Below are 14,459 nucleotides of genomic sequence, written 5' to 3' on the forward strand. Positions count from 1 at the left end.
TGCATCCCAAAGATTTTGAATGGTTGTATCTTCATTCTCATTAGTTTCCATGAATCTTTTTAATTCTTCCTTAATTTCCTGGTTGACCCTTTTATCTTTTAGCAGGATGGTCCTTAACCTCCATGTGTTTGAGGTCCTTCCAAACTTCTTGTTGTGATTTAGTTCTAATTTCAAGGCATTATGGTCCGAGAATATGCAGGGGACAATCCCAATCTTTTGGTATCGGTTCAGACCCGATTTGTGACCCAATATGTGGTCTATTCTGGAGAAAGTTCCATGTGCGCTTGAGAAGAATGTGTATTCAGTTGAGTTTGGATGTAAAGTTCTGTAGATATCTGTGAAATCCATCTGGTCCAGTGTATCATTTAAAGCTCTCGTTTCTTTGGAGATGTTGTGCTTAGAAGACCTATCGAGTATAGAAAGAGCTAGATTGAAGTCACCAAGTATAAGTGTATTATTAGCTAAGTATTTCTTCACTTTGGTTAATAATTGATTTATATATTTGGCAGCTCCCACATTCGGAGCATATATATTGAGGATTGTTAAGTCCTCTTGTTGAATAGATCCTTTAAGTATGATATAGTGTCCCTCTTCATCTCTCACTACAGTCTTTGGGGTAAATTTTAGTTTATCTGATATAAGGATGGCTACCCCTGCTTTCTTTTGAGGACCATTCGAATGGTAAATGGTTCTCCAACCTTTTATTTTCAGGCTGTAGGTGTCCTTCTGTCTAAAATGAGTCTCTTGTAGACAGCAAATAGATGGGTCCTGCTTTTTTATCCAGTCTGAAACCCTGCGCCTTTTGATGGGGTCATTAAGCCCGTTCACATTCAGAGTTACTATTGAGAGATATGAGTTTAGTGTCATCATGATATCTATTCAGTCTTTGTTTTTGTGGACTGTTCCACTGAACTTCTTCTTAAAGGGGAATTTTAAGAGGCCCCCTTAAAATTTCTTGCAGAGCTGGTTTGGAGGTCACATATTCTTTTAGTTGCTGCCTGTCTTGGAAGCTCTTTATCTCTCCTTCCATTTTGAATGAGAGCCTTGCTGGATAAAGTATTCTTGGTTGCATGTTCTTCTCATTTAGGACCCTGAATATATCCTGCCAGCCCTTTCTGGCCTGCCAGGTCTCTGTGGAGAGGTCTGCTGTTACCCTAATACTCCTCCCCATAAAAGTCAGGGATTTCTTGTCTCTTGCTGCTTTAAGGATCTTCTCCTTATCTTTGGAATTTGCAAGCTTCACAATTAAATGTCGAGGTGTTGAACGGTTTTTATTGATTTTAGGGGGGGATCTCTCTATTTCCTGGATCTGAATGCCTGTTTCCCTTCCCAGATTAGGACAGTTTTCAGCTAGAATTTGTTCAAATACATATTCTGGCCCTCTGTCCCTTTCGGCGCCCTCGGGAACCCCAATTAAACGTAGGTTTTTCTTCCTCAGGCTGTCGTTTATTTCCCTTAATCTATCTTCATGGTCTTTTAATTGTTTGTCTCTTTTTTCCTCAGTTTCCCTCTTTGCTATCAACTTGTCTTCTAGGTCACTCACTCGTTCTTCCACCTCGTTAACCCTTGTCGTTAGGACTTCTAGTTTGGATTGCATCTCATTCAATTGATTTTTAATTTCTGCCTGATTAGCTCTAAATTCTGCAGTCATGAAGTCTCTTGAGTCCTTTATACTTTTTTCTAGAGCCACCAGTAGCTGTATAATAGTGCTTCTGAATTGGCTTTCTGACATTGAATTGTAATCCAGATTTTGTAACTCTGTGGGAGAGAGGACTGTTTCTGATTCTTTCTTTTGAGGTGAGGTTTTCCTTCTAGTCATTTTGCTCAGTGCAGAGTGGCCAAAAGCAAGTTGTATTGGGAAAAAGAGAAAAAGAGAGGAGAGAAAGAAGGAAAGAAAAGAGAAAGAGAAAAAAAAAGGGAAGAAAAAGAAAAAAAAACGAAAAAAAAAAAAGAAGAAAAAGAGAAAGAAAAAGAAAGGAGAAAAAAAAGGGGGTGGGGGAAGGAAACAAATCAAAAAGCAAAACAAAACAAAAACAAAAACAAAAACAAAAACAAACAAACAAAAAAAGAACCACCGGGGAGTATCTTCTGATTCTGTGTACTTTAAGTCCCTTGGCTTCCCCTGGAAGTTGTCAGTCAGTCTAGCTGGTGTTCTGGGGGAGGGGCCTGTTGTGCTGATTTTCAGGTGTTAGCAGTTGGGGGAGCTGCTGTGCCCCTGCCTGGTGCAGGGCTCGGTGGGGGTTGTTTACCCCGTGAGGCCGCAGGAGGAACAGCCCCAGTGGCGGGGCAGCTCTGGAAACCTGGAGTCAGCTCCGGCAGGAACTCCGTCTGCAGGGCCTGGAGGCTCCGGGGCGGGGCCGCTGATGTGCTCAGCTGGGGCAGGAGCGTCCTTGCTGTCCTGGGCCCTCCCGGCCTCTGCCTGTCCCGGGGGAGGCGGGATCCTGGGCTGTGTCCCGGCGCCCTGTGCTCCGGAGCCTGCGCTGTTGGATTCGCGCTCCCGGGCCGCGCAGCCCCCTCCTTGGAGCCGCCGCCCGAGCCCCTCCGAGCTGCTCCTGGAACCGCGCAGGCCCCTCCGCACGGAGCCTCCTCCTCTGCCCGAGCCCCTCCGAGCTGCTCCCGGGGCCGCGCAGCCCCCTCCGCGGAGCCGCCGCCCGAGCCCCTTCAGCTGCTCCGGGTCCCGCCGGGTCCCGCCGTGCGCGCTGCAGCCCTTAGGGAGCTCGGCGCACTCTCCTGGGCGCGCAGTTGCTGTTACTGTCCCCGGGAGCCCGAGGGCATTCCCGCCCTCCTGGGTCCTGCTCCACCTCCTCGCGAGCCCCTTTCCGCCCGGGAAGGTCGGTGCAGCTCCTGCGTCTCCGGGACGGGGCTCTCCTGTCCTGGGGACACTCGCCCCGGCCTCAGCCCGGCTCCTCGCGGGGCCCCTCCCCCTTGGAGGCCTTTGTTTCTTTACTTCTTTTTCCCCGTCTTCCTACCTTGATAGAAGCGCGAACTCTTCTCACTGTAGCATTCCAGCTGGTCTCTCTTTAAATCTCAGGCCGAATTCATAGATTTTCAGGATAATTTGAAGGTTTTCTAGGTAGTTTGGTGGAGACAGGTGATTTGGGGACCCTACTCTTCCGCCGTCTTGCTCCTCTATATGATTTATTTTTAAGTAATCTCTACATCTAATGTGGGGCTGGAACTTATAACCATAAGATCAAGAGTCACATGGTCTACCAACTGAGCCATTCAGATACCCCTGGATTTGTTACTTTTTTTTTTTCTTTTTTTTTTTTGAGAGAGAGCACGACTGAGAGTATGAGCATGGAGGAGTAGAGGGAGAGAGAAAATCTTAAGTGAGCTCTGCATCCAGCACAGAGCCCAATGGGAGGCTCGATCTCACTATCTGAGTCAATCGGTCCCTTAACCAACTGGGCACCCGGGGATTTGTTACATTTAAAAGAGAGGTGTCAAAATTTCATTGTTAGAAATTACATCCTTTGTCCTTACTTAAATGTATGTTGAAATTTCTTTAAATATTAAGTTAAAGTATGAGATGTAACACAGCTTCTTTTAAAAAATTAGACCCTACACAAACACTTTGACTCCCTACAATTCCCCCAGCATGTGGCCTTCAAGGAGACGCCACTGGCTAGACCTTTAAAGTTTCTGCATCTCTCCACATCTAGACCATGGAATTATAATATTATTTTCCTCACAGCATTGTAAGGTTAAACTGAGATAACTAATCTAAAAGCATTTTGTAAACTATGGAGTATTGGGCAGATGTTTGTTACCAATAAGTGTTTTCATCCATGAATTCCCTTAAACAAAAATATATCTTGATCATCTGCTCTGTGACAGGAACTGTTTTAGGTTTGTGTTTTTGTAAATCTTACATTTTCATAAGATTAGCAGAATACACAAATAAATGAACAAAACAAGATGATTGCAGGTAGCAATCTGTGTTAGCAATTACTGAACTTCCATGTCATACTTTTTGAAAGAAAAAAGCACTGCCTTCATTACACAGAACATCCCTTTCTAAATGTTCTAGGACAGCCAAAGACACCACGGTAGGTTATATACCCCTCCCCACCAGTCTCCTACCATACTCCACTATGTCTGCTGTGTTCCAGCCCGGTGACCTCTTTCTTCACTGCATCTTGACCACTCAAGGTATGCTCCTGCCTTGCAGTGTTTGTTCTTTCTCTGGAAGGCTCTTTTCTGATACATGCAAAGAGAGCTCCCCCACCCCCTTACATTCCTTTCCTCACATTTAATCTTCTCAAGAAAGTCTATGCTGACCGTTCTATCCCAAATTGTAAACTGTCTCCTCCAACCCTACATTACCAATCTATTTTGCTCTATTTTTCCCCCATGGGACTTAACACATTCTAACAAACTATATAATTTACTTATTTATTATTTCCATCTGCTCCTTCTAGAATGTAAGCCCCCAAATGGGAAAGGTCTCTGGAATTCTGACTCACAGGCCAATCACTAACTGCAGTTGAATTTAATTGCAATGTTCCCCCATAGGGTGCTAATTGTTTTATTATTGCTATCTCATTTAACCCTAACAACAACCACATGAGGTACTTTCTAATTTCGTTTCAGTATCTATTGCTACATAATAAGCTACTCTAAAACTAAATGGATTGATACACAATAATTTATCGTTTCTCACTGTTCTGCAGGCCAGAAATTCAGGCATGTCTCAGCTAGATAATTCTCTTTTCACACAGGATCACTCACTCATCTGGCTTTCCTATTGGATGGCTCGGCTGGAGGATCCATGAAGACTCCCCTCAAATTTCTGAGATCTCAAGTACTCCTCCCCCTGACCTCTCTGCCACTACCTGATTTTTTTCCCCATCTCAATAGTCTCATTTGAGTTTTGTTATACCACATGGGCTGGCTTTCCTTACCAGAAGCTCCAGGCTTCTTCAAGTTTGTTACAGGAACTAGCATAGAGTTGTTACCTCTATAATCTCTTAGTAAAAAAGCCATTTCCTCACAAGGCTGGCCTAGATTCAAGGGGCTGGGAAATAGAATATACCTCTTAATGGATGGAGCAACATGGGCATAGAGACAGAAAATGATGGCATCTCACTTTGGAGACTAGCTACTACCGCTGCTCTTATTTTTCAGATAAGGAAATTGGAGCTCAGAGAGATCAGATTGACAAATTAATAAATGGCAGAGATGTGACTCGATTCTAGCTATCACTGACTCCAAAGCCAGCATCATTAAGCACTCTGCCTTACAATCTCTACAAGAGTGGCTTCCGCACTAACAGAGGATGTCTGGGCCCCTCCAACACAGATTGTGGGAAGGCTGGGAAGCAGGCCTGCTACTGGGGTGCTAAGCAGTCAAGGCTCTAGGATCCTAGTTCCACTTCCATCAGAGGAGTTCAACCTCAGATTTCTGTACTCATTGAGCTTCCACAAAATTTGAAGAAGAGATTCCACAGATTTGGAATACAGTCAAAGCATACCAAACAAGTATCTGATTCAAGAATGAGTTTATATTTCTGCAAGTTAAAATCTGTAACATACTAAAAAGATGTATGTTTATGTTTATGCTTGTTGTTATTCCTATTTTGTATATAAAGATAAATTTTAAAGAGATAACTTCATTTCAAATAGGTATTTTATGCTTAAGTTGAAGGTGATTTTTATACAATGATCTTAAGATACTATTTTTTTCGGAAAAAAATACTGTTTTGGGAAAGGCTCTCTGAGCTCTTTTGAAACGTTATAATATATGATGAATCCAATTTCAAGCTGATAGGGGAACAGTACATTTCTGTTGTGTGGTTTGCAAGAATATTATTTGGGGAGCAATTTTCTGTGCAGTTGGTGGGCATGTTACATTACAATTTTGTGCAAACTTGGCACAATATTATTGTAAATTCTAATAATTCTGATTCTTCACAATGCTGCAAATACTGGGGGAGGAAAAGATGGTGAGCAGTCTTGCTTCTGTGTCTCATCCAGAGAAACGTTTCTTTTTTACTTTTATACATTGCATTTTTGCACAAGATTTTTTTTAAAAGATTTTATTTATTTATTTATTCATGAGAGAGACAGAGAGAGAGAGAGGCAGAGACACAGGCAGAGGGAGAAGCAGGCTCATGCTGGGAGCCTGATGCGGGACTGGATCCTGGGAGGTCCAGGATCACGCCCTAGGCCGAAGGCAGGTGCTAAACTGCTGAGCCACCCAGGGATCCCTGCACAAGATTTTATATGAAGAAAGTTTATCAGCTGTGAATGAAAAATACAACTTCAAAGGTGTCTCACTAAATGACCTCTAAACCATGAAGTTTAGCTAAGTCTATGGTTTCCTGGTCATTAAGCAATTTATTCACCAAAATCTATACTAAATATATCCTGAAGTGGTTAAGGGATTTGATAATTTCATGAAGTTTTTGGCAATAGGGGCACCTGGGTGGCTCTGCGGTTGAGCTTCTGCCTTTGGCTCAGTCGTGATTTCAGGGTCCTGGGATCAAGTTCTGCATCAGGTTCCCCTCAGGGAGCTTGCTTCTTCCTCTGCCTATGTCCCTGTCTCTTTCTGTCTCTCTGTATGTGTCTCTTATGAATAAATAAATAAAATAAGTTTTTTTTAAAAAAAGAAAGTTTTTGGCAATGATATCATTAGTTGGGAATAAATAACATAAGAGAGAATAAAAATCTTCCCTCCATATGCTGATGATGACCTGGTAAAAGTATTTTGCCTTGGTATAATTATTTCATTCAAAACCTGTTGAAGATAATTAAGATGTCCCAAATTTTCTCTAGACTATTTCTTAACTTTCCAGAAAATTGCTCTAGATAAGAAATGCATAGACTTTCCATCCAAGAAATCAGTAGAGAACAAGAATAACTGTATTATGTCTAACTGACATCCACTAAAGAATAGAAGCTATCCTAATTTTTCAATAGCCACAGCTCACATTTAATTCAAGATCCATCCATTCCACTCTTGATTAGTTTTACTTGTATCCAAAACTTATTTTCAATTTGTGTTTTTATTTTATTTTATTTTTTTAAAGATTTCATTTATTTATCCATGAGAGACAGAAAGAGGCAGAGATACAGGTAGAGGGAGAAACAGGCTCCAGGCAGGGAGCCCATTGTGGGACTCTATATCCCGAAACTCCAGGATCATGCCCTAAGCCAAAGGCAGGCTCTCAACCGCGAACCACCCAGGCATCCCCCAATTTGGGTTTTTAATAAGCACTCTTTTCTTGGGACAATTTACTTTTGTTTCTAAAGTAGCAACCTGAGAAGCCAGTGGTCTCTCTGCTTCCTCCTGGACTGGAAAAGAGCACAATAGATACTCATTCCACATAGTGAGCGTTGGAAATCATTAAGCACTGTCAAATCACCAAAGAAAAGAGTATTGCTCTAGATCCGGTTTGGCACTGAAAGGTATCAAAACAAACAGATACCAAGGTTAAAGCAGAGAGAAACTTTAGTCTCAAGGCAAATCAAATGCAGAGCTAGATACAAGAAATATAGTTTAGACACCATGCATACCCTGCTTTCACAAACTTGGAAATGATTGCTAAAATGAACAATAATGGAGCCAATGATAAAAACATGAAAACCAGTTAGCAGGCCTTTATAACAATCTAAATGAAAAATGCAGGTGAACTAAGCTAGTAACAAATAGGAGAGAGAGGAAAGGGATGGAGAAAGAGAGAAGCTGATATCAGGGGACCAAATATCCTGGTTTGTGTGGGATTGAGAGGTTTTCTGAGATGTAGGACAGTCATTTTTAAAACCAGGATATTCCTGGGCAAACTATTCAATTTTTAGGAGCTTGGGGGGTTTTCCAGAATGTGAGGCTTTTAGTACTAAAACTGAGAAAATCCTTGGTGAACAAGGACAAATTAGTCACCATATACTCAACTTTCCTTCATTTTCTTATAATAACCCAGCTTCTTCTTGCCTTGACATCATTGCAGAAGCTTTACCCCCCACGGATGGCATTGAACCTATCTCTCCAGAAAAATCAATTACAACTGGAAAACTTTAGAAAAGTCTATTCTAAATGCCACAAGAACATCTTGAGATGAGTCAGAAAGGGAAAAACATAGTATATGGAAGCATTACCACTGACTTCTATTAAAATCAATGCAAACCAGAAGACAATGGTCTGACATTTGGTTGGTTTAAAAAAAAAAGGAGACTAAAGAAGTTGCAGACAAACACAAACTGAAAGAATTTATTACTGGCACTGCTGCACTATAAGAAATGCTAAAGGAAGTTCTTCAGGCACAGGACAAACTATTGGATATCCGTGAAGGGAAAAAATGAACCTTGATTCTAGGCATAAACAAAAATTCCAGGTAGATTTTTAAAATAATGTAAAAATCTAATCAATAAAGTAGAAGATAATACAGAAGAATATGCTCTGACCTTATGGTATGTAAATTTATCAATTTGATAAATCAGACTACATTAAAGTTAAAAACTTATAGTCCTTAAAATACATAAAGTCAGTGAACAGAGAAGCCACAAAATGAGAGAAGCAAGCCATTATATACTTAATTGAGAATGTATTTGTGTGTGTGTGTGTGTGTGTGTGTGTGTGTGTGTGTGTGTAGAGAGAGAGAGACAGAGACAGAGAGAGAGAGAGAGAGAGAGAGAGAATGAGCAGGAGGAGCAGAGAAAGAGGGAGAGAGAATCTCAAGCAGACTTTTTGCTGAGCATAGAACTTGATGTGAGGCTGGAACTGAGAAATTACTTGTAACCATGATATATAGAGAATATTTTTTAAAAAGATTTACTTATTTCCTTTTAAAGAGAGAGAGAGAAAGAGTGCAGTTGGGAGAGGCAGAGAGAAAGGAAGAGAGAAACTCAAGTCAACTCCACCTCAGCATGGAGCTCTATACAGGGCTCAGTCTCAACCCTGAGATCACAACCTGAGCCGAATCCAAGAGTGGGACCTTTAACTGCCTGTGCCACCCAGGGACCCTTATAGGTAGAAACTTCTAATCAATAAGGGAAAGAAGACAAACCAGTAGTAAATGGACTAGAGATTTAAGCAAATACTTTACAAGAAAAAGATATCCAAATGGCCAAAAATATTTAAAAAGATGCTCAAGTCATTAGTAATTGGTGAAATGCAATTTTAAAGCAAATGAGATACCATCACAATGTGTGAAATAAATAAGACTGACAATATCAAGTGTTACAGAAATGTGTAGCAATGGCATTCTTGTATACCATTGTGGGATTGTAAGAGGCATACCTACTTTGGAAAAATATCATTTTTAACAAAATTAAAATTAAACAAAATTAAACATATATCCACTCCACGACCCAATAATTCTAAGGAATATGCCCAAGAGAAATGAATACATGTACACATAAAAAGACTTACATGAGAATATATATTATAGATTGAGTCATAACAGCCCAAGACAGGAAACAACTTAAATGTTTATCAGCAGTAGAAAGGGTAAACTACTCTACAACCACTCATTGTATAAAAGGTAAACCACTCATTGCAGTAGAAAGGGTAAACCACTCATTGTGTTACAATCGGAATGTATATTATAATACAATAATATGCAGCAATGTAATGAATGGAATATGGGTAAAGGCAACAGCATGAATGAGTCTCATTATCGAAATTGTCGTGAAAAAGCCAGACAGGAAAGAATATCTACCATTCTATTCCATTTATATGAAGTTCACCATTAGGCAAAGTTAATCTCTGGTCAGAGAATCCAGATAGAGGTTACCTTAATGGAGGAGAGTCAGGTAGTGTCTGAAAGGAGTGAGTAGGGTGCTGATAATTTCTTGACTCGCGTGGTGATTACCAGCTTGTTCACAATGTGCTATTTCCTCCCACTCTCTACTTATGGTGTGTGAACTTGCCTGCACGTATGTTGGAATTTAATTACGTTTTAAAATAATAAAAATAAAATATAGCAAAGTAAAGCATATTGAGTTCCAAACGAGTAAGAGTAAAGACCATAACATTGGCAACTATTTATTGTCAATTCGCTCTGAATTTTTTCTGGAAACCGACATTTTGCATTGAGTGAATGACTGTGGCCTCGGTTGTGTTCCTGATCAGCAGCCCTGTGGAGCTGAAGTGTGAGTCAGTTCAGGTTACATTAGCCTTTGAGGGAGCAGTGCCCAGCAGGTGGCTTCCCTTTGCCCTTTTCTAGCAATTTTTCCCTGTTTCCTTTCTGCTCTCCTCCTGCTGAGAGGTCTCTGGTATTAACAACAAATAAATGGGCAGCTGTATCCTACACAAAGGCATGCCTTCGGTAATCCCTTTGTGATGAATCATCTAATTTTTTATTAATTATTGTCCTTTTGATTTCAAGAGAAGGCAGAGGGCACAGCCTAGGATCCCACCACTGATAAATATTATTTGTTGTTTACGTGCCAATAATTGAGGGGATTGATTTTTCTAAAATATATGATAATTATAACTATAGCTATGCTCATTTGTACAGCATCTTACAAAACATTTTAATATATGTTCTCTCATTTGATCTTCATAGTAATCACGTCAAGAATGTGGGGGCAAGCATGACTATTTCCTTTTAATTCAGGGAGAAACCAAGGTTCAGATAAGTCTTACAAAATAAACACTGTATTTTAAACGACAAGGGAAAGGGAAGATCTAATATCACTGTTTGAGTTTGGGTTTCCTCAGATGCAGATCCTGAGTCATAGGTATATGTAAAGAGTTCATTTGGGAGGAGAAGAAAACACTGGAAGGGAAGCAGAGAAGCAAGACAAAGAAGGAAAAGCAATCAATAAAGTGTGTGTGACCATTTATTTACAGCTCCATTATTGGGATTTAATCTAGCTCTGGGAACCAGGGTTATATGTTATATATTTTATCCCACCCAAATCACAAAATAGCTAAGAGCTGGAGTATTTATCCACCAACATTCAGTACATTAACTTTTATAACTACTGGCCTTCTGAGCCTGTGTCTAAAGAGGAGATGGAGTCCACAATATGAAAGGTAGGGTGAGGACACAGAAGTCAACTCCTTGGTGATATTATGAACACCTGATTCAGAGTTAACCTGAATCAAGCTGAAAAATTGGACCTCATAGTTAAATGAAGTAATTCCCTTTAATGTTTAGGCAAGTTTCAGTTTTTACTTTTATACTTACAATGAAAGGATTCTAACTGATATGAAATATGTCATCTCATTTAAATCAACATTATTAGAATTATTATTATTTTATATACTATTGAGAAAAATGCATACAATTAAACTAAGAACTTTTGCTTTATACCCCTTAAGTTTTTAAATTTTTGATAACTTTTTGAAAGACCTCTGCAAGGTCATTTTTTCAATCATATAAGTTTGGGAGGCATTAATCAGGGTATATAAGTGACATAAGCTAGTTAAAATGTGTTCCCATTCTGCGTTCAATTCTTCTCAAATCATCTCAATCATCATCATTACCTGTATGTTCCCACCAAATATCTCCTTGGGGACATAGCTTTTTTAATATGTGTAACAGTTGAGACTGCAGTTTTTCTCTAAGTCCTACATGTCTGTTCTACAAATTTAATGCTTACTGTTTCTTGTCTATGATAGACAATACATCAGCATATATATTAGTAACAAACCCTCATACATCATCTACCATGGATTTCTTCCTTTCTTGGTTCTCAGAAAGCATTCAGTTGCAGTCTGCAAGAAAATGGAGAATGAATGTATTTGTTCAATGGAAACATTTGCTTTGCAAATATTAAATTTATGTCCCCATTGTTTACTTCTGTTGGCTTCCTAGGTACATGATAACTTTTCACCTTTAAATCTTAGTGAACTTCTTAAAAACAGTGATGGAACTCAGTATATTTTAATAATATCTATAGCTCAATTGATGTTATAACAACCAGTTATGACCAAATTTTGGTCATACACACAGGCAATGATAACTAGGTTGCTGAAAGGCATTTTAAGATGCCATAGGTTAAAAAAAAAAAAAAAGATGCCATAGGTTACATAACACATGACAATTTCAGAGATTTTCAGAGTAAAAACATGGAAAGATTTGCATCTTAAAATAGATGAAATACAGTATCACTTATCTAGTAGTGCAGAATCAAGTCGTCCCTATTATTCTGGTCTCCTTTCAATACAGTTACGCCTTCTTTCTTTTTTTCTTCAGATATGCCTTATTTCAATGAAGATGTTTGTATATCCTTCCATTTCATTACTATAGTTAGAATTCTTTCAAGTGTTTGCTGTTTGTATATTTCTTTATTTTAAAAATTCTTTGAAACACGAGAATGTGATGGTCCTTAAAATAAATTCTAATATCTAAGCATTTTTAAAAATTTGAATAAAATAAGATTTGAATAAATGGAGATTAAAATAGATTTCTGGCTGTGAAGAATTAATACTGTAATAAAGTCGATTTCCAGTAAATTAACTTATGAGTTCAGTGAAATTCAAACTTAATTTTCTGTAGATCTCAACAAGCTAATTATTTGATGCTCCTGGAAGAGACAATGTATAAAAGTAGCCCTCTTTTTAAGCAAAAAAGGGAAAATTTCTCTAAAGGATATAAAGTATTCTGTAAGAATACATTAATTATAACAGTATAGGTTGACACTGGCAGAGAAAAGTAAAACTAATTGAAGAGAAAAGGGAGGGCAAAACCACACATTTATGTAGAAATATAGATTAAAAGTGTCATTGCAAACTAGTGAGGGGGAATGGTAAATTCTGTACACAATGCTGAAGCAAATGAAACCAATGTGGGGTCTTACATGATCTGAAATTTAAGAAATAAAAACAAAATAACACAGAAATAATCCCATATTAATATTTGGAGAAAATGAAACTGAATTTTTGTTGTAATTGGGTAGAGCAATTTTATTTTAAAAAGATGTTAAACCTGGAAGAATTTAAGAAAAAAACAAAGATTCTACTACTATTTTAAAATACATGACATAAAAGACTTTATAACTAAAACCTGGGATTAAATCAATCATTGGGAGGGTATATAGACAATGAGTGTATCTGGGTGGCTTAGTTAAGCTTCTGCCTTTGGCTCAGGTCATGATCCCAGGGTCCTGGGATGGAGCCCCACATCAGGATCCCTGCTCAGCAGGGAGTCTGCTTATCCCTCTCCTTTTGCCCCTCTTCCTGCTCGTGATCTGTCTCTCTTAAATAAATAAATAAATAAATAAATAAATAAATAAAATCTAAAAAAATAAAAAGAATAAAAGAAAACATAGGCAACATGCATAACAATAGAATAATTTCTCAAATATCTAAAATATATAAAGTGTGCAACTCAATTTTATGTAATAAGATTTTGCAATTGAAAATCCATAAAAATAAAACAAATTATACTATTGTTATGCTAAGAATAAAGATACATTTATATTGAGATTATCATAATATATATATTTTAATGCAGTCAATAAAATATGCAAATTATAACTCTACTATTGAGAATTTCACACATTTTTATGATATATGTAATATATCTGGGAAATAGAAATACAAATGATTTCATATTTTATTTTCTTTTGGGAAATATTTTCTGAATTTCCAACAACAAACATATCAACTGCCAGCAAAAATAAAAGCTTTATAAATGTATTATGGATGTTATTTTTCCTTCTTCCAATTTTTATTTTTTCCAAATTTACTTTATGAACATATTTATTTCTCAGGATAAGCTAGATTATCCTTCAATAAAAAATAAGCCCAAGATTTTCAGCAACTTAACACATTAATGCATACCTGATTTCTATTTTTAGCTTCTTGGCCATCCATTAGTCACAAGGCACTGCATGTAAGGGAACTGGGAAAAGAAGTAAGATCATATTTACTCCATAACTGATCAGTGTCTCCACCACCATCTGTCTTTCTGGTCAATAAGCATGCCTTTGTTAATATCTTTCCACTCATAGAACACACTCAGCCTTTCCCTAAGAAGACAACTTGGTGTTAACAACTCAGTGTCACTTCACCCAGCTCAAAGAGTAAGCCATACTCTAGTTTCTCTCTCCTCTTGGGCCATACACCTATCAACTAAAAAGATGGGTGTTCCCTTCCACCTCCTTAAGATTTATTTATTTATTTGAGAGAGAGAGGGTGAGAGAGAGCATAACACAGAGAATCTCAAGCAGACTCCCTGTTGAGTGTGAAGCCCCGACATAGGGGACTTGATCCAGGACCCTGAGGTCATGACTTGAGCCAAAATCAAGAGTTGGAAGCATAACTGACTGAGCCACCCAGGTGCCCCATCAACTAAAAAGAAAGCTGTTTGCTTCCCTTTCACCCAGTATAACTGGTGGAACTGAAACAGGAAACCTCAATAAAATCTTTCACCAGAAAGGGAAGAATGGAGAAAAGCCTGTACTGTTCCATAGCAATTTTGAAGTCCTGCTGGCCTCCCTATCCTGGATGCACCTTTATTAGACCCTGATTCAACTTTCAAGGAGAAAGTCCCTTGACCATTA

The 14,459-nt window shown here is 38.6% G+C and overlaps 1 long non-coding RNA gene across 4 annotated transcripts in view; it reads right to left on the reverse strand.

The window, feature by feature from the left end:
- LOC144294341 (uncharacterized) overlaps positions 1 to 14,459 on the reverse strand; it is a 99,753-nt gene that overhangs the window by 68,567 nt on the left and 16,727 nt on the right. For all 4 annotated transcript variants that reach the window (XR_013361748.1, XR_013361749.1, XR_013361747.1 and 1 more), the window contains one exon: positions 13,738 to 13,798. This is a non-coding gene — a long non-coding RNA (uncharacterized LOC144294341). The remainder of the gene's footprint in view (positions 1 to 13,737; positions 13,799 to 14,459) is intronic.

Source organism: Canis aureus, chromosome 22, assembly GCF_053574225.1.
Source record: "Canis aureus isolate CA01 chromosome 22, VMU_Caureus_v.1.0, whole genome shotgun sequence".
NCBI classification, from domain to species: Eukaryota; Metazoa; Chordata; class Mammalia; order Carnivora; family Canidae; genus Canis; species Canis aureus.